Source organism: Microcebus murinus, chromosome 29 (assembly GCF_040939455.1).
Source record: "Microcebus murinus isolate Inina chromosome 29, M.murinus_Inina_mat1.0, whole genome shotgun sequence".
NCBI classification, from domain to species: domain Eukaryota; kingdom Metazoa; phylum Chordata; class Mammalia; order Primates; family Cheirogaleidae; genus Microcebus; species Microcebus murinus.
The window spans coordinates 12,419,833-12,446,460 of NC_134132.1; the positions used below are offsets into that span (position 1 = coordinate 12,419,833).

Here is a 26,628-nt window from a genome sequence, read left to right on the forward strand (position 1 = left end):
GCACAATTGCACTTTGATAACCTCCACTTTTACTTGGGAATCTCCCATTTTCTATCAAAACATTTGAAATATTTTCTTGCCTCCACGTCTGCATTTGTACTAGTCAAGATATTCTAAATCATCCTGTCCTAACAAATGATTCCATAACAGAGATTGTTTCTGATGTATACCACTTGTCAATGTGGGTCAACGAGGCCTCAGCTCATCATAGTCACCCAGGCACCCCAATACGTGCTTCCAGGACCCCAGCATAGTGGGAAGGCACACGAGGACCCTGACAGGGGCACCGAAAACCTCTACCTGGAAGTGGGGCCCATCCCGTATGTTCATTTTGCATTGGCCAAAGCAAGTTACACGACCATAGCTAACTTCAAAGGAGGGGAGAAATGTAATTCTCTTACATGCCTGGAGAGCAGAGAAGTGAAAATCATTGGTGATCACAATTCAGGACTATCTCAATATGTTAACACATGTAATTTCTTTTTTGTGGTCACTTCTCAAATCTTAATCACTTAGGGAGCAATATCTGACATCAGTGCTTCCTGTCTTTGCCATTAAGTATGCCTCTTTATTCTATCCATGTTACAGCAGCAAAATGTACAGCAATGAACACACTCATGATAAGATTCATTATGAAAAACAAAAATGTAAAAGGTCTGCAGAGATTCCTAAAATATGGACATTTAGTTCTAATCCTACCTGCTTTTTCAAACAATTGCCCTTTTAACCTTATTTCATGGGGTTCCTCCCTTTCCATGTTTCCTTATTCCTTTGTTGGGTTTAAAACAGTAAGCATACAGCAAGAGTTTTGACTAGCACTGTATTTTCAATATGCTGCATAAGCCTGCTATTTGGTTCTTACAGACCTTAGAAATAACAAATATTTACTGCTGTATGGTTAAATGCTTAATGTGTTTATTTTTAGACCAGGTTTTCATTTTTTCCAATGTAGTTCACGAAGAGCACAATCATATGCGAAACAGTCACACTCCACTTGGCCGAAAACAAAAGCTATGATGACTACAGTGCCTGGAAGAATGCTTATTCAATATTCCCTAGACTAACATATTTCTCAGTAGAGACAAGAGCATATACTGTAGCCATGGAAAATCTGGGGAACTGGAGTGCTTGAAAATACCATTTATACTACATCAAACTTGAGCCCACTCAGGCAATGTAAATCTTTCCCATATGTGATGACTACTTGTTGCCCTGCTTCCAGTTCTTCCAGAGACACTGTAAATATCCCAAATACTCCTTTTTAACTCCTACCAAGAGTCTGCAGCCGTCTTAATGCTTGAGATTGAAAAGAACACTTATTTTAATAAATTAGGAGAGACATTTCACTCTGGGAAGAGCAAAAAGATACAATCTTGTATTTCAGGTATAAATTAAAAACATTTTCATATCTCAGGATGGATCTCAATTTCAATAAAAAATAAATTGCCCTTAAAATCATGGCTACAATAAAACTAACGACAGCCAAAACACATTCAATCTTGAATTCTGAATTGTATCCTAAAATTTTCAGCGTCTTGGTCAGGGATATAGTTATGCGGACCATTTTCATAGCTTCCAATCAAGACATATGGCGTGAAAAAGAATGATTTGTGCTGCTACATGAGTAGAAGGCAGTCTGAGAGATGGCCAGCGAATTGTCAAATTTCCCAAAGCACTTAGATGACTTAAAGCAGTGCTTCTCAAAGTGTGGTCCATGGACCATCTGCATCATAATCACCTGGAGTTTTGTTAAAATGTATATTCTGGGGCCTCATAGCAGATTAACTGCATCAGACACTCTGGGCATAGGGCCCAGAAATCTGCATTTTAAGTTCTTCAGGTGATTTTTGCATCCAATAAAAAAATCTAATATGCACAGATTTATTGAGAGAGGAAAAGAGAAAAGCGTATTTCAAATCAAGGCATTGGAAGACACTGCAGAAACTCAGGCAATGAAAATATAATATTCTAACTTAGATCGTAAAGCAAAGAGATATAAGAATCCAGTTGTCTTAGAAGAGCTGATACCACACTAATGGTTGAATAGGACTTCTCAAGGGGTTTCTGATGTATCCTTAACACGGCCTCTCAGCAAGGGGCCATCGTAATCTCCATCAATAGTATCTACAGGGAATGCACTGGGATGGTTGGCATTAACCTCCCCATTTCCCTAAGAACTTCCAGTCTCCTAGCATGAATGTCAAAGGTCCAGAACAGGCATTGCCCTGCAGAACACCTTGCTTTCTCTTATTCCCAATACCTATGGATCTGCTTCTCTCTACGACTTTTGGGCTCTCGCTGCTAACTTAGCTTTGCCCCACACTCTGTAGCATCAGATTTTTAGTTTTCCTATTATAAGTTGAGTTTTTGCTTTTATAGTTTTTTACTTCCTATCTAATATCTAATACCCATTTGCTCAATGAACCCGTATCTTGGTTACCATTTCAATCTTAAAGAGTCCTATCCCTGAACTCCAGCCAATCTGCTGACTGCTTTCCCTGAAAACTAAAAGAAAAAGAAAAGGGGGGAGGGAAAGCCTGCTTGGCCTGTTCAGTATTGCCTATTCTTTGATTCTCCGCAGAGTTTCCATGCCATCTCTGGGCATGCATCTCGATGTGTTCACCAACCCAGAAGTTCTTCAAAACCCCATCTATTTAGGGATTTTATGGATGTTCAATTACATAGGCATGATTGATTAGGTTATCTACCATTGGTAATTAACTCAACCTTCAGCCTCTCTCTCCTCCCTAGAGGGTGAGGGTCAGGGCTGAAAGTTCCAACCCTCTAATCAAGCCTTGGTCTTTCTGGAGACCAGACCCTGTACCCTTATCTAGGGGACCAACCGGCTACCAGGCATCTTATTAGCATGCAAAAGACACTCTTATCACTCCCGAAATTTCAAGAGTTTTAAGAGTTGTGTCCCAGGAACAGGGGACAGAGACCAAATATATATTTCTTATTATGCCACACCCTCAGGACACCAGAATTGATTTTTTTTTTCCTTTCTGTCTTGATCTCTATGGAGCTCATAGCTTGGAGCAGATGTTACTTTGGGGGCAACTTAGCTATGCTTAAGAACTTGGGTAAAGACCACTCATTACCAGTATGGGCTCACTTTATAAGGCACTTTTAGCCAAGCAACAATCCTTTTACCAGCCATTTGCCAAAATTTCAGCATTTGCTTTTTATCACTTAAGATAACATTGGTAAGGAGACAAAAGATAATAAATGCTTGTGATCCTTAGAGATCAGAATTTAGATGAAATGTAAACTAAGATCTGAAGCTCTATTAAGCTGTCTAGAGTGGAGATTCTCCTATAAGATTTCTTTTTTCATTCCCTAATCCTCTCACCTCTACGCTCAAGACCTAATCAGGTCAAATCTTACACTTTGTCTTTTCTAGCCTTGAAATCCTCCAACTTCAAAGAAAAACAAGTACATTTTAGGCTTTTGATAAGATTATAAACCATTGTTTCGACAGCAGAGTTTTCTATAGCAAAATACATAACTAAAAATAGTTGGTTTAAGTTAAAAATATGATCTCTCAGAAGGAATGGATTTTGGTCTACAAAATCAGGTGTATAAGATATATAACTACCTTATTCTTTATACTGCCAGGTGGCTGAAACTTAATCTTGGTTAATCGAGGGCCCCCACTTTCCTGGGCATCATCTGATGTCAGGGACATGCAGGGTTCCGCGTCCTGGTTGGGGGAGAGTGGGGAGCTGGTTTATGCTCATCATTCTCTGCAAACATGGGTATCTCTGAGATGCTGGTTTCCTCACCCCTGTCTGTTCCTGGACTTGTCCACAGACCCTGTGGCTAGCTGTGGGCTTCTCCAGATCTGGCTCTCCACCTGCTCCTCCTTGGCTACACTTGGGGCACGAGGATGACCTGGGAGGCTGTTTTGGACGTGTCTGCTTAGAAACCCACTTCTAATGACCTGGCACTCTGCAGAACACTAAAAAAATACAATTCTAGTTTTACAGCACTCCATGCACTCTACACAGGAAATGATTCACATGTTTCTCTGCTCTTAGATTTGCCCAATCTCACCTGGGTTTCCAGTTCTGTCCTCCAGGTACCCAGCTCATGGATGGGGCAGAACACGGAGCCCTCACTCAGAGTCCCAGCCTGCACCCCTCAAGCAGGTGAGGTATCTTTTCCTTTCCTTCGATTTTCCCCTTTGGCTCCACTACCATGAGAATCATCATCTAGTTTTTAGGGATGGGATAAAGAGATCTGTTTTATTTTGTTGTTATTATTGCTGTTATAGTTTAAATTTTGAATTCTGAGGCCTTATGGAGTTAGCTTTTTGAAACTCAAAGGCTGTTGCAAACAAAAACATCCAAAATGCTTTTTCTGAATCATCCCTTGCCTCAGGCAATATTCATCATAAAATAAATGGCAAATTGAGCAAAGCCAAATGCAAAGAGATAGATCATGAGTTCACATCTCAAAATACTTGTCAAGTGTCAGCATTTAGTCCAAGTCCCCATCACGTGAAGGGACTGCTGAGATGCCCACAAATGGTGAAGAATCTAAGATAAACAAAGTCTAATGAGTCACCTGAAGGGTCGTCTGCTTTATTATGAAATCTGAGCAAATAAGAAATAAAATATAGAGGGAGCAAAACCCTGAAATCTTTTGCCCAAAGGGAAGAGAAGGAAACTCATGTCCTCTTGCCTATGTCTCTTTACTTTCCAGCTGACTAGCCAGATGTCCACTGGGATAAGCTGGCCGATCCTCCAACGCACCCTCGTGTGAAAATGCCTCAGACAGGATACCTGCTCTTTTGTAACAAGAAGACTAGAGCAATACTGGCCCCCCAAATTTGGGATTCACATGTTAAGCACTGTGCTAGGCCCTGGTCATACAAAGAGAGAACACAAAGCCCCTACCCGCTAAGAGCTTGCAGTGGAACTGAACTAGGAAAATGGACCAGTCAGTAAGAAGTGAAAGAGCAAAGCACAGAGAAAGTCACAGCAGCGTGCTGGGGGAGCTGAAGAGGAGGGATGGAGCCAGGGAGATCATCTCAGAAGAGGCAGTGGTGGTCCCAAACCATTTCTCCCACTATCTGTGTGTGTGTGTGTTCATAAGGGAGCCAGCACTTCATATTAGAAAACTGCTATAACATCACATCAATACTTTTTGAAAGGTACGAGTGTATTTCTGATGCAAAGATTTACTTGACTTTAAAGCACGCTGTGGAGCATTGGGAGCTGCACTTTGGGAATGATGCATAAATATTTCATTATTTTATTTTCTATGTACGCCACTAATTCCCATTTCGCGAGCTGAAGAAGTTCAAAGTATAGAAAGCCTTGGTAGCCCCCATCAAAAAGCAGCTCCTATGAATGAAAAAGGGGATGGCTCTCTACAATACAGACTGGACTGCAAAAATTCATGCTGACACTCAAGATGGAGGCAGAAGGAAAGAGAAGGCTCAGCTTTACTCCTACCATGAGTCTGAGGCTACGCAATGCAATTAATATTGTAAGAGGTTACCAGTACGACTGCAAGGTTCTAACAGAGAAAACACATCTAGCGTTGTTGTGTGATTGCTGATAACTCACTTACCTTAGCTTGGACTGTTTGGGTCGTTTGGAATATGTGGGGTCTTAATTACAAGATCTTTAACATCCCGTGCCACTTCCCTATTGTATGACTTATGCAACTTCCCATTTATACTTATGCAATTAATGAGTTGATTAAGGAAATGAAATAAGCCACAGAACCCTTTGATGTCAAGAAGGAGCCCAAGTCCTTTGAGATAAATAATCGTAGCAGTCTCTGGGAGAAAGCACTAGAAGAGACACTAACAATACAAAACACCCATATTGGGTGTAATGAAAAGTGGCCAGTTTATCTACCCAAAGAGACAGGTATGTGTCACTATGGAAAAATTAATCCATGACCCTAGGATAAAATTATGGTGAAATAATATTCTTAGCACACGACTGAAGACTCTTAGTCATGACTTTGACGTATGTCCACTTACATTTGACTATGGCACTGACAGATTCTTAAATTCAGAAAAAGTGAAACTGTCTGCAAATGAGACAGCCTGGTGTCAAAAACATCAGGATAGGTTTCTGGTTACTCCACTTGCTTGTTTTGTGACTCTAAGATCAGATTGAGCCATAACAAATAAATAAATAAAACTATTAATACATACAAACCTTGAATAAAATATTTATTTGCATTATGTAGTCTGTAATTGTTAAAAAGAAGAAACACTCAGTTTTACTTTTCTTGATCCCTTTTCTTAAAAAAAAATAGGAGATGCCTTTGTTTCTATGTAAAATATAATACTCACTTAACCTTTGTTTCATCACCACCTGCAATTGGGCCAAGGTCATTGGTATTATCTGAACTTTAGTGTAGAGTTCTTCAGAAAACAAACTGAACTCAAAGAATAAAGCAAACTCTTTAGGATTAATTGGATTTCATTTTTCAAAAATGTCTAGTATAAATCTAATAAAATGTCTTCTAAGTGCTGAATGAACCAATGCATAGGAACGGCATAGAGCACCATAGCTGGCATGTAGAAGGTTTTGATACAGGCTAACCATCATTGATACCATATTTCATGTTAGAAAACTGAGGTTTAGAACAATTAAGTAACTCACAGAGGATGACACATGCAAATGCACCAAAACTGGCCTCAAATTCTGAAATTCAACTCCACAGCCATTGCTCTTGTCTGCCTATGAATACTAAGGACTCATTGAAAAATCTGGGATATAACTATATCTATATATCTCTATATCTATGTATCTATATCTAAACAGATAGGTAATCAACTTTAAATTGCTAGATGTGTAGGGGATGGATGGGCTGGGAAACAAAGGGAGAGCAAATGGTGGAGACAGAAGGCTAACTAACACGAGATAATTAAATTCTGAGTGAGATGCTGGCCATGGAGATAAAGAGAAAAAAAAATGCCAAGAATATAGTTTCTAAAATTCTACAATAATTAGCACCTGGCTGTATAAATTGTTGTAACTCACACGAAGGTTAGAAGCAGCCTTGCTGACCAGAGATCTCGATTGGGCCTTAGGTTGAAGCCATGGGACTGGATGAAATTTTCTGAGGAAGAAACACGAAGGCGGGAAAAAAAAGCAACCAAAACAAACACAGACACTCAAATCAAGAAGGTGGGAAGAAGACAGAAGCCCTCTAAAGAGAGGGAAGGAAAAAAAAATTCCCAAAGAGGGGAAGAACTATAGAGCTATATAGGCAAGTACAAGATCCCAAACGTCAAAAACTGGAACTATTTCAAGAAAAGCATGATAGTAAGTAGTACAAATGGCAGAAAGAGCAGAAGGTGGAGGTAGGGACAAAAGGTGGTTTGGATTTAGCTGCTAATTCCCATCATGAGCAACGTCTGAGAGGTCATTTTGCTGTTGTGGTAGAAACAAATTCCAAACTGCAACTGGTATGGAGTTAGAGGGAGGCAAGGAAGCAGAGACAGAAAATAGGTATTTTTGTTGGCACCAGGAAGAGAGAATGTGGTAGAAAGTTGAGTGGTTGTTTGTTTAGGGTGGCAGAGGCCTGGACATCAGCTGTGCACTAAGGAAAAATAAAAAGGTGCAAGTAAAAGGACATAATTTATGAAGCAAGTCCCGGTTCCATCTTCATAAATATTTTGTTTAAAAGTTCCATAAACACCAGTGGCCCAGGAAATGCTTTAGCAAGCACTCATTAACAAAATGACAGCTATTTAAAAATGTTCCCATAGCTATTATATGTTTATCACTCTTTGAGTATTAAAAAGCTCTGGCATGGGCTCATGACTGCTGTCTTTAGTATGAGAACCCTTCCATTCCCTGGGGATTTTCAGAGAATAGGGTACGTGGTTGATCTCTAACTCAGACAGAAGGAAATGTCGCTTTTACTTCCTGTCCCTGAATGAATTCATTGCCCAGTCATTACCTTTTCTGGATGACTATAGAAATTAGAATGAAAGTTTAGAAGCCAAAGTTCTAGAGGAGTAATATTTCTTGACTTAGTTATCTACTCTGTAAAAAAAAAAAAGACCAAGATTTGCCAATTTCTAAGTCATGGCAGTTCTAAAATAATCAAATGAGCAAAAATCACATGTTAAAACCCATGAGTAGCCTAATTTCATTCACAAAAGAAACAATGCAGGTTCCCAACAATGGAAGACATGTTCAAGTATGTACAGTAGAGCCATAGAATGTAATCATACACAACTGTAAACTGCTTTATTTCAAAGTGTTCTAAATGATACACAAAGAGTTCTCGCAATGCTTACAGCAAAATAAAACCAAAAAAAAAAAAAAAAGGGTAAAGGAAGACAGCTGATAATCTTCTTGTCCTTCAACTCTACTTTTTGAATTATTATTGACTACAGTTACTGGGTGCTTTTTCTTCACAGCGATTTACAGTTCCAAATTATTTGTTTGCTAATAACAATTTCATAATTTATCAAATGGCTTTGCTGAATGAAGTGTTCATGTTTTAGCATGACCCAACAGTAAACTGAGTAACAATTACTTCAGTAATAAAATAGAAAATAAAACATAGCAGTTTTGTCATTTTATTTGTTAATGCCCTTTTAACTTAAGGTTAGGAAGTAATATTCATTCAGCAAACAGTTATTACATAACTAAGGTGTACAAGGAGAATTTTGTTCTTTTACCATGTCACCTCTTAAATTGTTCAGAACCACCAATTTAGTACATTAAACAAAAGCCAATATATAAGAACATAAATGAGTGGGTTTGAGCATCTTTTCTGAGACGTTATAATTGAAAATGAACTAACTGTGGATTTTTTTTTTTTTAATGATGCAACATGCTAGGAACTAACTGTGGATTTTTATAAAGCAATGATCTCTTTTTCTCTTCAGCAACTTCAGAAATCTCAACAGCTTCTCTCCCCTGTGCACAACCTACAGTATTAAAATTGGGAGCTCCTTGGTAACCATAAATCTTACTCTCCGAAATCTAGTTTACAAGGGGCCAAATTCTGAGGCTTTTGGAGAATTCTTACAAGGTTGTGCTAAGAAGGACCTTATAAGGTGGTACCAGTGAACACTAACATGTATTAATTTATTTCAGTGATTTCTTCCCCTTCCACTTTTAAAAAAAGTATCTTTCTAAATCGAAGTTTTTTCCTAAGTGTGTATTCAAAATGAAATTGACTTTTCAGGAATTTTAAGTTTAGTTCTCCTTGTAAAATGCACATCCGTTAATTTCCTATTTAGGTATGAATATTAAAACTAAATTTTGATCAAAATGAAAGATTCAGTCAAGTGAAGAATAGCTTTATTTGCACTGATGTAAAATAGCATATTTTCAATTTTAAAAACCTGTGTTTCAATTGGAATAACATTTTATTTTCAAATGTCATGCCATTTAATTGAAAGGTGTAGGTGAAAAAAGGTGAAAAAGTTGAAAAATAAGCAAAATTTCTGGACAATTGTTAGACAAAGTTTCCAAACATATGCATAGCCCAAATTCATTGTTGCAGACAAAAGGCAGTCCTGAATTCATTTTTCAAACAGAAAAGCCTGTCATATACACCACAAGATGCTTTAACATTCAGAAAAAATTTCCACAGTGACTGTGTAAAACTTGTAGTTAAAAAAAAAAAAAAACAACTTAAACATAAAAGGGCCTCTAACATAAAAGTCCTCACAATGTAATTCTGAATAAAGTTGGATAGTCAGGTAATTAGTAAAAGACTCTAATTAAAGTTGGAATTTAGAATTGCTCTGGACTCAATTTACAGCTTAATGTATCTATCTAATATATCCAGTTTAATTAATCAAACTGGATTAATTATAAAAGTGGAATTAATAAAAGTGTATACCATCATTATCAAGATCATTGACAAATCAGTGATTCTTCTTACTCTGAAATGCACAACATAAAAATATAATATTAGAAGATAAGAAAGTACATATTGTCATATAATATTAAATTCAATGTATATGGTACATAAAATTGCTGTATAGCATTTTCCAGCTTAAAAGAACTTGCAAGTAAGTTAGAATGTAGTTCAAGAAATCAAAAAACCATTGAGAAAATTAGCCTTGCCTTATTCATTTTTTTCCTAAAGCATAATCTCTGCATAAAAGAATTGTATCAACTAGAAGATGAATGTTTTTCTTTTTCCTTTTCTCTAACTCCTTCCTACAAATCATTATTATGCTATTTCCCAGCTATGTGTGTATGTGAACAGCATGTGTGTGAATGGAACTAAACTAAAATACTTAATACTTGATTAATATTAGATCTGCCCCTTGGGATTTGGTTAGTCACTGATTCCCCGACACATAGCTCCAGTAACTTTATAAAAAGGAGAAGAAACAGCACTTTCTGTATAAGATGCAGTAACGTGTTGCTTATTCCAGAACCACTTCCATGGCAACCTCTCTTACAGAACACAACTAAGAACTTGGACACAAACCAAAAAGTCTCCTGAGCACCCAAAATAGATGTCACTGTGTCTATGCCCTTTGCCACATGCACTTTTTCTCACAAGAGAATCTCTTGAGCCCTTGGATAAAGTTATTATCTCTCATTCCATATATAATTGTTTTTATAAACTTGTTTTTATTTTTCTGGTTTTCTTGTTCACAGAACAAAATAAATAATGATTATAAAGGGGTGATTGAGGGTGAAGGAAGTTATTAGAAATATGCAAACTGCCCACATTAATAAGAAGTCACTCTTCTTTGACATAGAGGGTAGACACAAGAAGAACAAAATGTCCCATAAAATAATACAAGACTTCAGAAATAACAGAGTGATTCTATGACCTTTTGTCACAAGTAGTAATAGCTTTACACCCATAGCATAGACCCCAAAGTTATTGTTGCATTGCAGAATAATTCTATAGTGTGTCTCCATGACAATAATGCTGAGTAATTCAGAAAACATGAAATTGCATTTAGTACCCCTCAGAGAGAGATCAGAGTATATAGTAGATCTCAGTAAAGAGAATTATCCAGAAATGGCTACATTCTTCCAAAAACTTTTGGAGTTTTCAGTGGTAGTCTTGTAAAGTTCGCTTCTTTGGAACATTTACATATATTGAAACCCTTAACTGTCTCTATTGTCTGTTTATTGATCCATGCCAAATATTACATATAAGCTAGCCAGGCCCCTGGGGAGAGAGTGGCTCCTGGTTGATAGGTATACACAGGGTCCTTTCTGTCCCCTTCGTTGCCACTTTGGGCTATTCCCTTCTGCTCTGACAGCCCTTGCATAGCTCTGTGACTCAAAATCTTATTGCAACTGTCATTCTTTTCAGGAATGTTACTCCTTTAAGGTGAGGAGCTTAAACTAAGAGCTTAAACAAAAAGCAGGTTTATCAAATTTATTTCTAAGTAAATGAGCATACAAGGAAGGAAGGACTAAAACTCACAATCAGATATAGAAGCAAACTGGAGGCAAAATCTCAATTCTAAAAAGTATGTTTTGCAGGTCAGATCTATCAAACTGTGATGAGCAAGGTTCGTGGGCCTCAACTGCCTCAGTTAAAGTGCCTGGAGTTGCCCTATCGGGGTCCCCTGTCTGATTGGCTCTTCCCTGGTTCTATGCTTCAAGAGGAAGAAGATGCCCTAACCTCCCTCTCCCCACTCAGTCGGGAACATTCCGTACATTCTGTAATGTTAAAGCATTTCTCTCTTTATCCAACACAAACAATAAAATGTACAAACCATACATGACAAGACACAACAAAGGAACGAAGCTAAACTGAGCTTTAAGATAAAACCACCACCACCACCACCGTTTGGTCCCTGAAAACAAAACAAAACAAAACAAAATCTAAGTAGCTTCAAATTTCAACAGCAATGATAAATACAGTTCAAAAGCTAAAATATTTTAAAGAGTATGTTTTCTCTCAAAATCGGGGTAAAGAGGGAGAAAAAAAAAGGTCAAATGTCCACGGAATACTTGTCTCAGAAACAAATGAACCTTGAAGATTTCTATGAGGGAAAAACAGTACCTTATAAGTAACTGGTCTTGTCTACTCACAGCTGTTCCCAGAGCCGGCTCTTGTTTAACTGTCTACTGCCTTCAGTTTAAAGTGAATTCTGTTGGCAAAAAAGTACAGAGCTTGTCTGGAAAATGCTGTTTGGACATAAACTATTCCTTTCAAAGCAGCAGTAGCTATATTTAAGGTTTTCTTGTAGAGAGGGATATAAACCCTTCCTGTACCTAATTTTCTTTCTCCTCCTTCCTCTCAGACTTAGTCAGTATCCTCCTATCCCATATATTGAAGAAAGAGACAGAGAGGGGGGAGAAGAAAAACCCACAAGGAAATATACCTTAAATAATGTAGTATGTGAGCATTTAGAAAAAACAGTCAGAAAAAATTCAAACACATACACACGCACAAAGAAGAAATAAGAACCATAGAAAGCTCATCGGGACCTTAAATATAATTTAGCCCAATGCCCTCACTTTATAGATAGGGAAACTGAAACCTAGAGAAAATATGATTTGTGTAAGGTCATTTACACATTTATCTAGTTGACACCACAGTTAACAGATCACCAGGTTTCACAACTCCCAGTTCAATGCTCTTTACACTACACTAGCATTCCTGAGAATAAATAAATCATTTACCTTTTCCTTCTATATCCTTGTATAAAACTCGAAAGAGTTGGCAGGGAGCAGTAACATAATTAGGACGTGAGAACTGTCTCAGAGAAAATACTTCCCTTGGATTTAACATCCTTAATCTTTTAAGTTTCCCTGTAATGCCCTATTTCTTTGTATACTTAGGAAAATCATCTTTTCCTTTGTGGATTTCCCAGAATATGTTTATAATTCAGGAGTTGCCATTCTTCAGAGGATAACAACATCCACTGGTCCTTACAGAGGGCTAGTTCAGTTAGGGATGGCACAGTGACAGGTGTCAGAGTAAGTCTTCAACCCACTATCAGTGACATAGTTAACATCGCTCTTGGACTAGAAGCACATTTACTATTACCACAAATCCCCACTTTCAATTTGTCAGGATGTTTTGTTTTGTTTCATTTTTTTATACCACACACACACACGTTTATTTTTTTACTATTATTGATTATATACTCTGTTAAATAAAATAGAGAAGCAATATAATACTTTTAATTTGGTGTCTTTCATATATTTCCTACTTCCTACTTATACATGAAGAAACTATTTCCTTCTAAGTGAATGGACGGTGTCCATATAATAATGTAAATTTTTTTTCCTTTCTGAAATGCATTCCATTCATTAATTCATTTACTTATTTAACAAATATTTATTGAACGTTTATAAAAACCTGTCTCCTTTATAAAACCCTTTCCATGTGGAATAGAGTAACCGATAAGCAATAGCTTCTTTAGAAAAGTGGGTGATTTTCAAATAAAATCAAAGGGTTTAGATGGGAAATAAGGCCAATTGTCTATAATTATTTTTGTATTCATTCTCACATCTCAAACATGTGCCCTAAATTTATTTGCATACTTTCCACTGAGTTGCCCAAATCTCAGCAGCATCTTACCTGGGTCAGATAAGCCAAAATATGAAGTGGCCCAGAATGAAATGACTTTGGCCACTACTAATCTTCCTGTTTGATCTGGCTGCTTAAATATTAATGCAAAATCTACTTTACACCCTGAAATTCAAACACACAATGAGCAAAAGTGCCAAGATCATTCAAAACTCATTTTTTCACACTGTTGCCCATTCTTTAACTCGGAAATCTACTGTTTTGATATTTCTCTTCTACTTTTAAGGCATCTATTTTCACCCTGGTCTTTGGCAGAAAGCAATACACTTAAGACCAAGTAATTACCAAATTGTAACATTTAAAATGACAATTAGACTTATTGGAACATATTTTCCAAAATGTTGAGAACTGAATGGGTACAACAGCAATTTTCCCACTCTGACAAATAAGCAACTAAGATCTAAAACATAAATGTTGAGAAATTTTAGAAAATGAAACTTTATGCTTTTTCACACAATAGCAGATCCTGTTCTCTCATTTTCAATTAATTATGTTTAATTGAGGTCTATGCAATATGCCAAAAACATTAACATGTGCATTTATAGATACATTAATATGTCATTGGATACACTTTTACATATTATGTGGGTTTGCTAAAAATATTCCATAGTTTCCTTTTACTTCTTAAGCTTTACTTTTGATGTTGACCATTTTACCTTTCTGTTAGAAGAAGCAGGGAAGAGATATGAGTAAAACACATGTGTATATTAGCAAGAGAAAAGTGCTACAATGGGAATCACAATGAGGCAGCAATTACTACCTTACATAAATGACTAATTAAGAAAAAGCTTTCAGAGATAAAAAGGCTGTGAGGAGACACACAGATTCACACGGAATGAGTCAAGATGATTCAGAGGAGGTGAGTGGCTGCAGGAAGGAAAGGAGTTGTGCAGAAGTCACGTACAAGCAGGCTGTTTAGAGCAGTAGTGGGCTGAGCTACAGACAATAGATTATGGGTATTGAATTCAAGAGCCAAAGTCTCTCAAAATAGATTAAGCAAAGAGGGAACTAGCAATTTTCCCCGAGCAGTGCAAGTCACAGGAAATAGGCCCTCAAACCCACTTTGTAATTCATGGCATGGTTTGCCCCCATCCATTGGAAGGGAAGCGTGTGGGGTCAATGCGTGAACTCAACACTATCTAAAATAGCACTACACTTCACGACCATTTATGAAAACTTTCGTCCCTCTATATTTAGGACCCTTGGATACGCTCCAGGTTGCCCTACTCTGGGAATGCTCTGAATTTCAGGATCCTAGAGTAGTCTAGAGGGGAACAGCTAACTGTGTATTGAAGGCTGAGCCCATGGTGTTGGATTTCACTGATGGGAGAAGCACTTCCAGGAGAGGTGAACTGCAGGGCAGGCTATATTAACACAGGCGAGGCAGTCAGAATCCTCTGACTCCTGATCTCCTCCTCTCAGTTTTCAGGTTTACAGTAACACTAGAAGAAGGCTTTTACTGAAGAATCCCAGAGAGCTCTGTGGTGATAGCAGTGAAAGGTAGTGACTGCATGAACAGCTACTAGATGATAATATCCTATGCTTGGGAGCAGACTGCATGCATGGAAATTTTTAACAGTTGCAAGGAACTGATACACATAAAATCTCAAGCACCAACTCTCTTAAACCAAATCGAGTATGTACTTTGTTGCCCATCTCCTCTCTCAGTTCTTTCTCTTCACAGCAGCCTGAGCCACCACTCCTCTGTTGGTACCCAGGATTTTTCATTTTTCCCATCATTGTCCTGCTTCATACCACCCAGTGGTTTCCCATCATTACTCTCCTTCATTCCTTCAAATGGTTTCCCATTATTCTCTTGCTTCATATTATCCAAAGACCTCCTGTCTCTCCCCTGCTTCATCCCTGCAATGGGCTCCCATTGCCCTTGGTACAGATCCACACACACCTAACCATGGCCTCCTAGTACTACACGATTTAGCTCCTGCTCATCTTTCCAGCTGAACTTCCTAACCTGCTATCTCATCTGTTATGACTGTTATATTCCCCACTCATACTTCCACAGAACTATCTCCTTCTCATCACTCAGGATTCATCTCAATGCTACGTCTTCAGAAAAAAGATTTCCTGACCACTCTCGCTAACCATAACCATTCTCCCACCCACATATCCTCTTTATCCCATTTTCCTGTTTTAATTTTCCTTCATAGCTCTTTCCACTATCCAAAATTATCTTCAGTTGTTTGTTTTTACTTATTCATTCATTTAAATAGTTACTCGAAATACATGCACTATCTCTTCTCTAGGAAAAGTTTTATCAGATCAGAAATATATTAGAAGATATAAATAAGATTAGAAACATTAGACTTAGGCTTTTAACACTACATTATTCTTAGTGTGCAGAACAGTTATCTAGTATAAAGTGGGCATTTGACAGATATTTCTTTAATGGATTAATTGCATTTCCTGCATGAGCTACTATTTCTCAGTCAATAAACATCTAATCTGAGTCCATATGCTGAAGGCAAAGACTAATCCCCACTTCTGCAACTAACTTGACATTGCAAGCTCAGCTACAAGCTCAGCAAGTAGGAATCACGGAATATAAGCAAAGAGCCCAGCTGGGCTCTAGATAGTTGTATCTACGTAAGATACCTCTAAACCCTTCAATTTTGTTAACACAAAGGCCAGATAATATTCTTGATTTGCCAGAATATCCTCTATGGATATATGCTCCTAACTACATACGTGATCACAATCGCTAGAGGTCTTAAGAGCTCCCGGATGTCTTCTTCATTTCCTGAAACGCTAAAGTAGTTTCTCTTATTGAAACAGCAGATATCCCAGAGCTAATTCTGTCCTTTCCAGGTGGTTTTAAGAAGCTGCCCTCACCTGCCAACTCTTCAGGAATAAAAGCTAAGTCTTTGGACTTGCAACATATGTTTTCTAAATGAAAAGGTGAGGGGGGGACACCAAATAATTTTGGAGAGGTGAGCTCACAGATAATTTAATCTCCTATCTCAGCTCTGCTCCACACTGATTCAGAGCTCTCCGCTCTCCAGTGAGCTGTAAATTAGATTTCCTCCCGTGTCTCGTGTCCTGCTGCTTCCTAATTACCTGTTCTAGTGAGTCCGCCTCTCTGGGTCCTGGAGCCCAGACACCTTGTGGGATAAAGTGACTGGTTCAAAACACTTCAGTTCCAGCCACATCAGAGACGTGGCTGTGTGATGGCAAGATAGAGAAACGGTGAATTTTTGTTAGGAAGAAAATGACTTTCCCTGAGCACCACAGCAGCCCTTGTCCCTGGACACCCAGGGAGAGGAAATTTCTTTGCTGAGCACTGGTGCCACTCAGAGGCAAACAACTTTATTTAAAGTCATAAAAACAAAAAGTACCATTTTCTTATGGTATTGACTGCATATCAATCTAAGTACACAAAGGACATTTATTTAGTCAATCCAACAGGCTACAAATACTTATTGATTGCCTCTTATGGACGAGGGGCATTGCGCTAGGTGATGAAGTTTGTGTCATTGTTCTTATCTCATGGATGACAGTATTTCTTTAACCAGAATACAAACGAAAATTTTCTCCCCATGAAAATAAGGCAGAAGTTCCTTCCTTCCTTAAATTTACCGAAGCCCATATTTTTTATCCTGTTTAATGTGCGAAATGTTTGGGTACAAAGCAAGAGCCAGAATCTTTCCTCCAAAAGCTTACCTGTTGGAGGTGAGAGATGTTTACAGACTATTGTAGAGATAAGCACTGGGTTGTAGGAGACCATCAAAGTAGCTTGGACTCAAGATTGGAATGGAAGTAAGCAAAGAAGCTTTCCTTGAGGAGACAAAACCAAAATGCAATTTGAATGCAGAAGCAGGAGAGGATTAACATTCCAGATAGGAGATAGAGCCCATTTGGGTCACTTCAAGTAGCTCTATAGAGCTGGAATGTAGGACGAAAGACAAAGACTGACAGGTAAAGTATGCAGAAGAGAAGCTAGGCAAAGCCATGCTCAAGAGTTTGGTTTTTATCCTGAAGGCAATTGGTAGCCATTGAAGGATTTTAAACAGGGGATATTAAATAGGGTATATTTTGTTTTTAGTATGCTAAGTGGAGAAAGAATCCAGGGGCAGGTGGTCTAAAGGACTACCTAAGACTTTTCCATGCCCAAGTAAGACGTTGTGATGGTTTGAAATTAGGCAGGAGGAACAGAGAGATAGAGACGGATTCAAAAGACATTTTAAAATTTCCACAGGTAGGAAGGTGTGAGAAAGGCAAACTTACTTTCAGAATATCTATAAAATCATTACAGAAAAATGTATCCAGTATAAGACCTGGATGAAATTAATATTTAGTAAGTCTTAATTACATAAAAGACATTTTTCATATGTATTTTCTATTTACAGTGATGAAAACAAGACACACAACTTGAAGGACTGACAACAGAATTGGAACCCATGCTCATATGCCTGCAAAGTCTATGTTCCTCACACTCAATGGCCTGTCTCCTTGAGGGCAGCATACATTTGGGACTTTTTTTTTTTAACTCAGACACTGGGTGACTAGACTTGAAGACATTGTTTGGAATATAATTTGGCAATATCTTAAGAGATTCTGTTGGCAGAACTGTTCGGGTTTCCAAGGCATCAGCACGTTCAGATTCGAGATTCAATACACAAACAATTGTATTTGCATGGTTTCTATGGAACTCCATGGTTAGCTACCCCGCAAAGCGCAAATCTTTCATCAAATTCCTCTTGATAATCTAATTATTTTTAAGCCTAGAAGACTCTTCACCCAATACTAGGACAGCCAGTGGAAACCAGAATGAGAGTGGAGTTGGCAGATACCCTAGTTCCATCAGGTCGAATACTGAGTTTTGAGTTACATGGAGTTTGAAGGATAATTCAGTTTCAATGAATCCAACAAGGCAGGAGGTAAAACTATGACATGGAAAACAGAAAGGGGCAGACAGAGCTCAAACAGGAGAAAATAATGAGATTTGCCTTTCAGTTGGAGTAGGAAAATTCCTTCTCTAGCGTATTTTAGAGTCACTAACACGATACTGTCTGAGCCTTGACTCTTTGAGAGTAAAAGGAGGAACTATTGTTAATTACAATTAGATTGCAGATAAAAAACCATGACTCTTATAGGTAAACTTGGACATATGTCCCCTACCTATGAGGTAGGTACTAATGCTGACCTTCAGACGATGACAGTATCACGAATGAGGTCAGAGGTCCTAGAGTAATTAGCTCCTAAAGTGGGGTAAGACATAAAAAGTCAAGGATTCTTATACAACATGGACAATATTCCAATATTGGAATATTCAATAAAAAAGGCCAGATCAACTGAACTATCTGTAATATTATATTATTTTCATCCTATCATTAATTTTATTAAAAAATTATACAGATAAATGAAAAGTGATAATGCTTCTTCATTATAAAACAGTCACAGATAACAAGTGGTGGTGGGTAATTTTACGTGTCAACTTGACAGGGCTAAGGCATGCTCAGGTAGCTTGTAAAACACTATTTCTGGGTGAGTCAGTGACAGTGTCTTGAGAAGAGATTAGCCTCAGAATCAGCAAACTGGGTATAGAAGATTGCCATCACCAGTGCAAGTGGGCATCATGCAATCCAGTGAGGATACGATCAGAGCAAAAGGCAGAGCAAGGGTGAATTTGCTCTCTCTGCTTGATCTGGGACATCCGTCACCTGTCCTCAGGCATTGGTGCTCCTGGTTCTTGTTCTTAGATTGCGACTGACACCACTGGCTCCCCTGGTTCTCAGGCCTTTCGGCGTGGACCAGAGCTACACCACCGCTCTCCTGGCCTCCAGCTTGCAGACACCTGACCAAACGGAGACTTCTCAGCCTCCATGGTTGTGTGAGCCAATGCCTCATAATAAATCTCCTCCTGTGTGTCTATAAGTATCTTCTTTTGTTCCATTTCTCTGAAGAACCCTAATACGCAGATCTACAGTGTCTAGTCTCTTGTACAAAATAATTCATTTGCATAAACATCTTGGTTATAACATTTAAAAAATGGGGTAGGAGATGGGTGCCCCTGAGCTGTTTTGATTATTTAAAAATAAGCACAGGCTTTATTTCTTCAATGCATTCAATGTAGCTATCAGTGAGTCGGTATTAATAAATACCAAACTGAATCACATCTCAATGCACCTTTCTCAGGGGAGGGCGTTCCTCCTCCCACGGCAAGCTTCCTTTCTAGGGTAGACGAAGGGGAGAATGGGCAGAGTGTGGAAAGCAAACATTCCCTGGGACACGGAAGATATCAGCCAAAATTAATCAGGTTTCCAACCCTGGTTCTGTCAGCAACTAGCTGTGTGACCTTGCACAAAACACTTCACTTCACAGGGGCTTAGTTTTCCCCTATATATAAAATAAGGGGATTTAGTAAGATTACCCTGAAGTTTCTTTCAGATGTGAAATTCCACTATTCTGTGAGATAATTATCTCCCACATGTTTTCAATTTGCTAAGGTTTATTTATCTTTGAGGATTGGGAGGATATCTGTTGTATCATAAAGAAATTAAAACAGCCAGTTATTGACAAAACAACTCTCATGGTGACAATAATAATGATTTTTAAGACTCCTAAGAATACAAACATAGGCAGTAGGAAGACATTTAATTTTTTTAGTGTATAATAGGAAGACCATTAGAATTTCCCTAGGGGAAAAAGCATCAGATATAAAATGTCAAACCACATTGTATTTAATAATTTTTTAATATTAAGTTTATCTGGGCTCCCCAAACACACTGAGGATCAAGCTTCCTGAGTTTATACAGAAGAAAGATAATTTCCCTCACGAGTATAAAGTTGATTCCCTACACTGTCATTTTCACAGTAAGAGTGAATTTACAAGACAGAATGTTAGAAATAAAGAGACGAGGCACCTTCTTGGTCTGTATTCTTTCAACAGTTCCTAGACACACAAGTGTGGTTCAGAAAATAATGAAAACAAATTGCCCGTTAGTGCTGGGCTATGAGACCAACCCACAAGCTTCAAAGAAACCAAATATAAGGAAGCTGGATTTTCCCTAATATTATTTTGACTCCCTTTCAATACAAAAGTAATATGCATAAGTCCATAAATATATAATATAACATTTAAAGATTCTACCCTCTCGACCCTTACCAGGACTATTCTTAAGGATTAACCAGTATCGGGCCGGGTGTGGTGGCTCACGCCTGTAATCCTAGCACTCTGGGAGGCTGAGGCGGGCACATTGCTCGGGGTCAGGAGTTCGAAACCAGCCTGAGCAAGACCGAGACCCCGTCTCTATCATAAATAGAAAGAAATTAATTGGCCAGCTAACATATATATATATATATATATATACACACACACATATATATATAATTAGCCAGGCATGAGGCACATGCCTGTAGTCCCAGCTACTTGGGAAGCTGAGGCAGCAGGATTGCTTGAGCCCAGGTGATTGAGGTTGCTGTGAGTTAGGCTGACTCCACGGCACTCACACTAGCCTGGACAACAAAGCGAGACTCTGTCTCAAAAAAAAAACAAAAAAAAATGATTAACCAGTATCAATAGTTTGCCGTGCATCCATCCAGATAGCTACCTGTGTCTGTCCACATGTATGCATACATGCACAAATACATATATATGCATACTAGCACAATACATATGTACAACCACAGTTGTGTTTGTGGAAAAAATGATCTTCCTTTACTCCAATTTTAGTTAGTTATTAAATCAACTGTTGATTTAGATAAGCAAACAAGCAAAACAATAAATGTGTTTTCTTTTTCCATCATAAAATCTCTCTCCTTCATCCTTAAACCCTTGGGACTTGATTATACAACTTATCAAGTGGCTACGAAAAACAGGTGCAATGATAATCTTACAGGGAGTCAAGATGCTTAGTGAAATGAGTACCTAATAAATGTTTTCTGGTTTGAATGAATGGATAAATCACACCAATAACCCTAAACTCATCCATGTGGGAGAAGCTGCCAGAAAATAATCACATGTCAATTGCCTTCCCTCATATATATTCTACTTTTTATCAAGTGTTCAGGAAATACCATTTAATCATTGATTTTTCATAAAGATATGACTATTTAAAACATGAATACTGTATTTTTCATCGTCACTATATGACCACTAAGCAATAAAAAATCTAACTTGAATAGATCCCCCTCTTTCATCATAAATTGGGCTGTGTAGTATCTCATCATGCAAATCAATGCTTTGTAGGGTCTATTAATGCCAGTATCTTTGTTGAATTTATAGTACCCAAGATTAAGAGATGCTAATCTGTTTTCTGCTAGTTTAATTCTTAGGGCCAGCCAGAGACCCTAAGAGAGTAGAAAGGAAGTTTTTCTTTCTCTATACCTGTGAACTCATCTTTAGTTGTGTCTATCTTTCTTGATTCTAATTTATTTGTTAGATTTATAAAGGTCTTTTTTAGTTTCCACTTTGCCTCCTCAACTCAGAAGCATTTTTTCTCTGCTGTTCTATCACTCTATCTTTGAGCTCATGAGTACTCAATTTATGCTTTCCTTAAATTCTTACATAATGCATAGCACTGGGTACATGTGGAAGACTTTAGATTTACACATTGTTTTTATTCAATCTTAGATTTTAAAAAATGTATTTGCTATGCTATTCTCATTTTTTCTCATCTTTATTTTAATTATTTTATTTCTGTTGCTAACATTTTGTTCTAACATGTTTGCAAATCATCATGACAATTCATTTCGCTTTGCTGACGATTAGCACAGCAGCCACGTCTAAACAGTCTGTTTTCTCTGAAACTGGGGATGAATCTCTATGACACCTTTCCCACCTTTTAAGAGAAATATTTATCTTTTCTTCAAAGCAAAGATGATTCTTCAGGAGTTGGTACATTTCTTTGACTGTATGCTCAGACTATCTCAAGATTTTCAAATTTACAGCAATTCTTTTTCTCAACAGCTATTTCCAAGAGCCAAGTTATAAACAAAAGTTGATAATGTAAGCATTGTAGCATTATATATACAAACACATACCATATTCCCCAGTTCACACATCAGAGGATCATTTACCAGACAAAAACAAGGATGACGGAGTCTAACTCCGACCAAGAATGTCATGGTTTGGGTAAGAGCCTCTCCTTCTCTCTACAGTCATACTTGACACTTGTTAACATCAGCTAGAAAAGATTTACTACTAGCCTGACTCAAAGTGCTACTGAAATCTTAAAAGAGTTTTTTTTTTTTTCCTTTAGTAACTTGCCTTTCTATGGTAATCTATATGCCAAAGAACAGGTGTCATTTTCTTCTCCCTCCCTCCTAGGTACTCAGGTTGGTTTTGTTGCTGTTGTTGGGATTCCTCGAGCAAGTTTTCAGTGCTTGGGGCCATACAGACCAGCTTTTGTCTTCCACGGGAATTCTGTAAACTATGCTGTACTTTTAGGGCATGTCATAAAGGTGAGGAAGCATTCATGTGTGAACGTGTGAGGGGTGTGTGTGTATATGTGCGTTATGGTCACATAGCGTGTACATACTGAACTGTGCATCTCAAAGAGATGTATCTATATGAAAACGGACAGTTGGGAGCAGTGCAATCTGGAAAAGAATTTAAGTTTATTCAAAACCAAAACATGGAAACATTGTCACCTGAAGACTGGAGCTAGTAAGGATAAACGCACACCATTTTATATCTTTGCCTCTCCCTAGCAAGGGTAAGAGGTATGCCCTCCCCTCCACAATGCTTACCACATCCCTAAGATGTGGATCTACCCTGGCAACCCCTGAATCCCTGGTGAACACTACCACCAAAATGTAAAAAAAAAAAAAAAAAAAAAAAAAAATTTATCAGGTGTCAGGCAGGTGGGAGTGGGGGAGGAGGAGATGGGTGTATACTTACACAATGAGTGCGATGGGCACCAACTGGAGGATGGGCACGCTAGAAGCTCTGACTGGGGTTGGAGGGGGGCAAGGGCAATATATGTAACCTTAACAACATTTGTACCCCCATAATATGATGAAATAAAAAAAAACCCACACACCATTTATAATATAACCACAATCATACATTGCTTAAGGATAGTGATATGTTCTGACAAAATGCTATTATTAGGTGATTTCATTGTTGTGTGAACTTACACAAACCTAGATGCTGTAGCCTATTGCTCCTAGGCTACAATCCTGTACAGTATGTTACTGTACTGAATACTGTAGGGAAGTGTACTATGGTAGCACGTACTTGTATATCTAAACATAGAAAAATAAAGTTATTATAATCTTACAGGACCACCATCCTATATTTGGTCTGTTGTTGGCCTAAATGTCATTATGGGGCATATGACTGTATTGTTAAACACTAAAATTATGAGAAAGTTTTTGTTTGACTCTGAGAAGCAGTGAGATGTAAGTGGACCCAGTGTAATTTGCTTATTCTCAAGCCAGAGCTAACAAATGACCTTAGAGGTTTATTCCCTAGTGGCAAACACTTGGCATAAAAGGGGAGTTTTATATTTCCTCTTATTTATGCTTTCACCTCAGAAGATTTTTCTTCTGTTTTTCACAGTCCTTTTCTTTTCTTCTTCTCTTTTCTTTTCTTTTCTCTCTCTCTCTTTTTTTGTTTTTTTTGTTGAGACTAGATTTTTCTCTGTTCTCCTGGTTGTAGTGCGATGGTGTGATTATAGCTCACTGTAGCCTCAACCTCCTGGACTCAAAAGATCCTCCCACCTCAGCCTCCCAAGTATCTAGGACTACAGGCCTGCACCACCATGATCAGCTATTTTGTGTCCATTTCTCTGATTCCCACCCCATCCCCCATCTCCACGTCTTTCGTCTATACATAAAAAGATGGCTCAATCACCATATTCAGGATTAGAACATAGGGATGGTATCCTGATGCCTTGTCCACCCAGGGCTTTGAATATTTTGATTTTGCATTGCCTTGTTGATGTTACTTTAGGTTGAAAACAGATTGTAAAGTACAGGAAATCTAACTAACGACAAACTGCAGTGGACAAACAGTTTTAATGTTTGCACAACATAATTCATAAGGGTGGAAATAAAATAAATTCGTGCTGACAAAGAAAAAAACACAAAAACACAACAGCACCCAAAAATTAAAAAAACAAAACAAACAACGCAATGGAGTGTAAATTTATGTCTGCTCAGCTCTCAGTTTTTCATTACCAAAGAACTGTGCTGTATATGAGATTTCATGTTTTTAAAGAGAGTGCCTATGACTGATTTAAAACAATGTGCCTTCCATCTGAAAAGCTGGTCCCCGTCTTTGAAACCTAGAATTAGAGAGTTTATTTTTTTATGATAAGAACCCATAAACATTCTTACTCTCTATCCTTACTGCCTTCCGTACTTATTTTGTTGCTTTTTGTCTTTCTGAAACTGAAAATATTAATTTTTTGTTTAATTATATTTTTTCTTAATGCATCAGAAGCTTGCTAATAAATAGTAGTATATGCCCATAGCTCTTTATTTAAACTACTATTGTGCCTAGAGACCTCAGGGAATATGTAAACACTTTTCCTGCTGAAGAATTTTTCCATCCCTCTTGAAAAATCTTTTTATACATGGACCTTAATCTTTCCATCCATTTTTTCTAGTGCTTATTTGCTAAACAATAATTGTTCTTTCTGAATCCACAGATTACACTTATATGCTCTAAACTTAGTTCAGGAATCAATCAAAACAAAAAACTCATCATTCCACTCACAGATGTGTTCTAATATTCCACTTGCTACACAATCCAATTCACACATCATAAACAGAATTATTGCCAAGTTAGGCTCACCAAATTAAGTTAACGAGCACAGTTTTAAGCAATAGCTACCTTTCACTAAACACCACTTTTTCTAGGATGAATAGTATATTCAACTTAAGAGTTTGATTTCCTCTAAATATTAGCTTTAGGAATTAAAACTTTAGGTTCGATTTCTATGTTAAGTCATTTATATAAAAGGTTAAAAAATGTTCCATTTCTATTGCATGGAAGCATATACACATAAACTTTCTCAAAGGTAATTTGTGCCAATAGGCAAAAATATCTAGGTCTTCTCTATGATAACATATATCTTTCACAGGACAATGAATAAGTGTACTGGTTTGTTTAAACATAAACATGTGTAGAGGTATAAGTTTTCTGAACTGGAAAACACTAATGAGAAATTGTATAATGAGAGATCCTTGAAAATTACAATAACTGAAAGGAAAATTTACTTATGCCCTACCAAAATTGCTAATATAAAATGCCTCTATCCTTATGAGCATTTAGAAAAGGCTCTTTCACTCAAGTAGGTTTTGTTCATAGTAACAGAGCAAAAGTAAGAAAATGTCCTTGGTTTCTCCTCTGTGTTCACTGCTGATAGAAAAACAAGACAAAACAAAACAAATTTAAAAAAAACACCAATTACTTTGGGGGCTGGAGAAAAGGGGAGGAAAGTACCTCCTATTTCTGTAAACAACTCAACACTAACAAAATCTCAGATCCTGCTTCTCAATCAATACTAAGCTCAGTGGTTAAAAGAGCCGCATCAAACCGGTGTTTCATCTGGTTAATGATATCAATAAAGGTTATCTCTGCAAAGAATGAAAAGGTCACTAATCAAATCGCAGTGACTCCATCACATTATTATTGCTTGGGAATGCATTTTATTGATTAAGTATTCCTGTGTAGAATCTCTTTCCTTTTCATTCATTGATTAAAGCAGGCCGAACAACAGTAAAATATTGCCACAGAAGAGCCCTCACACCATAGGAGATAGAAAAGTGGATTTCTTCAGCGTATGTCTCTACGATAATGATTTTAAAATAAAATATGAAGAGGTAAAAATTAAAGAAAAATTGAAGAAATAGAAAATTTGGCTCAGGGATTCTTTGGTGGTAAAAAGAAACTGTCAGTAAATTCTAAAAGAAATGCTCAGTGTTGTTAGTAAACTCCTTGGCATTCAGCATGATATGTGATGCTGAATTCTATTTTATATATGTGTGTATATATATATTTATTTAAATTTGCAAATATGCTTCTTTACAGATATTAAAGTTTATTAGGAGAGACAGAAAATTAACATTAAAAAAATAAAGCGTGATATTTGTACACTGATATGGAAAATATAGGATGCTGACTACTGAATTTAA

General features: G+C 37.5%; 1 protein-coding gene across 3 annotated transcripts in view; it reads right to left on the reverse strand.

Moving 5' to 3' along the window:
* ARHGAP24 (Rho GTPase activating protein 24) overlaps window positions 1-26,628 on the reverse strand; it is a 342,652-nt gene that overhangs the window by 141,948 nt on the left and 174,076 nt on the right. The window contains exon 1 of one of the 3 annotated variants that reach the window (XM_012770915.3): window positions 11,989-17,859. The exons of 1 other annotated variant lie outside the window; for it this stretch is intronic. The gene's annotated coding sequence lies outside the window, so the exon portion shown is untranslated. Of the gene's footprint in view, window positions 8,785-11,988; window positions 17,860-26,628 lie in introns of those variants that run through there. One more of the 3 variants, XM_012770916.2, reaches the window with a different exon arrangement.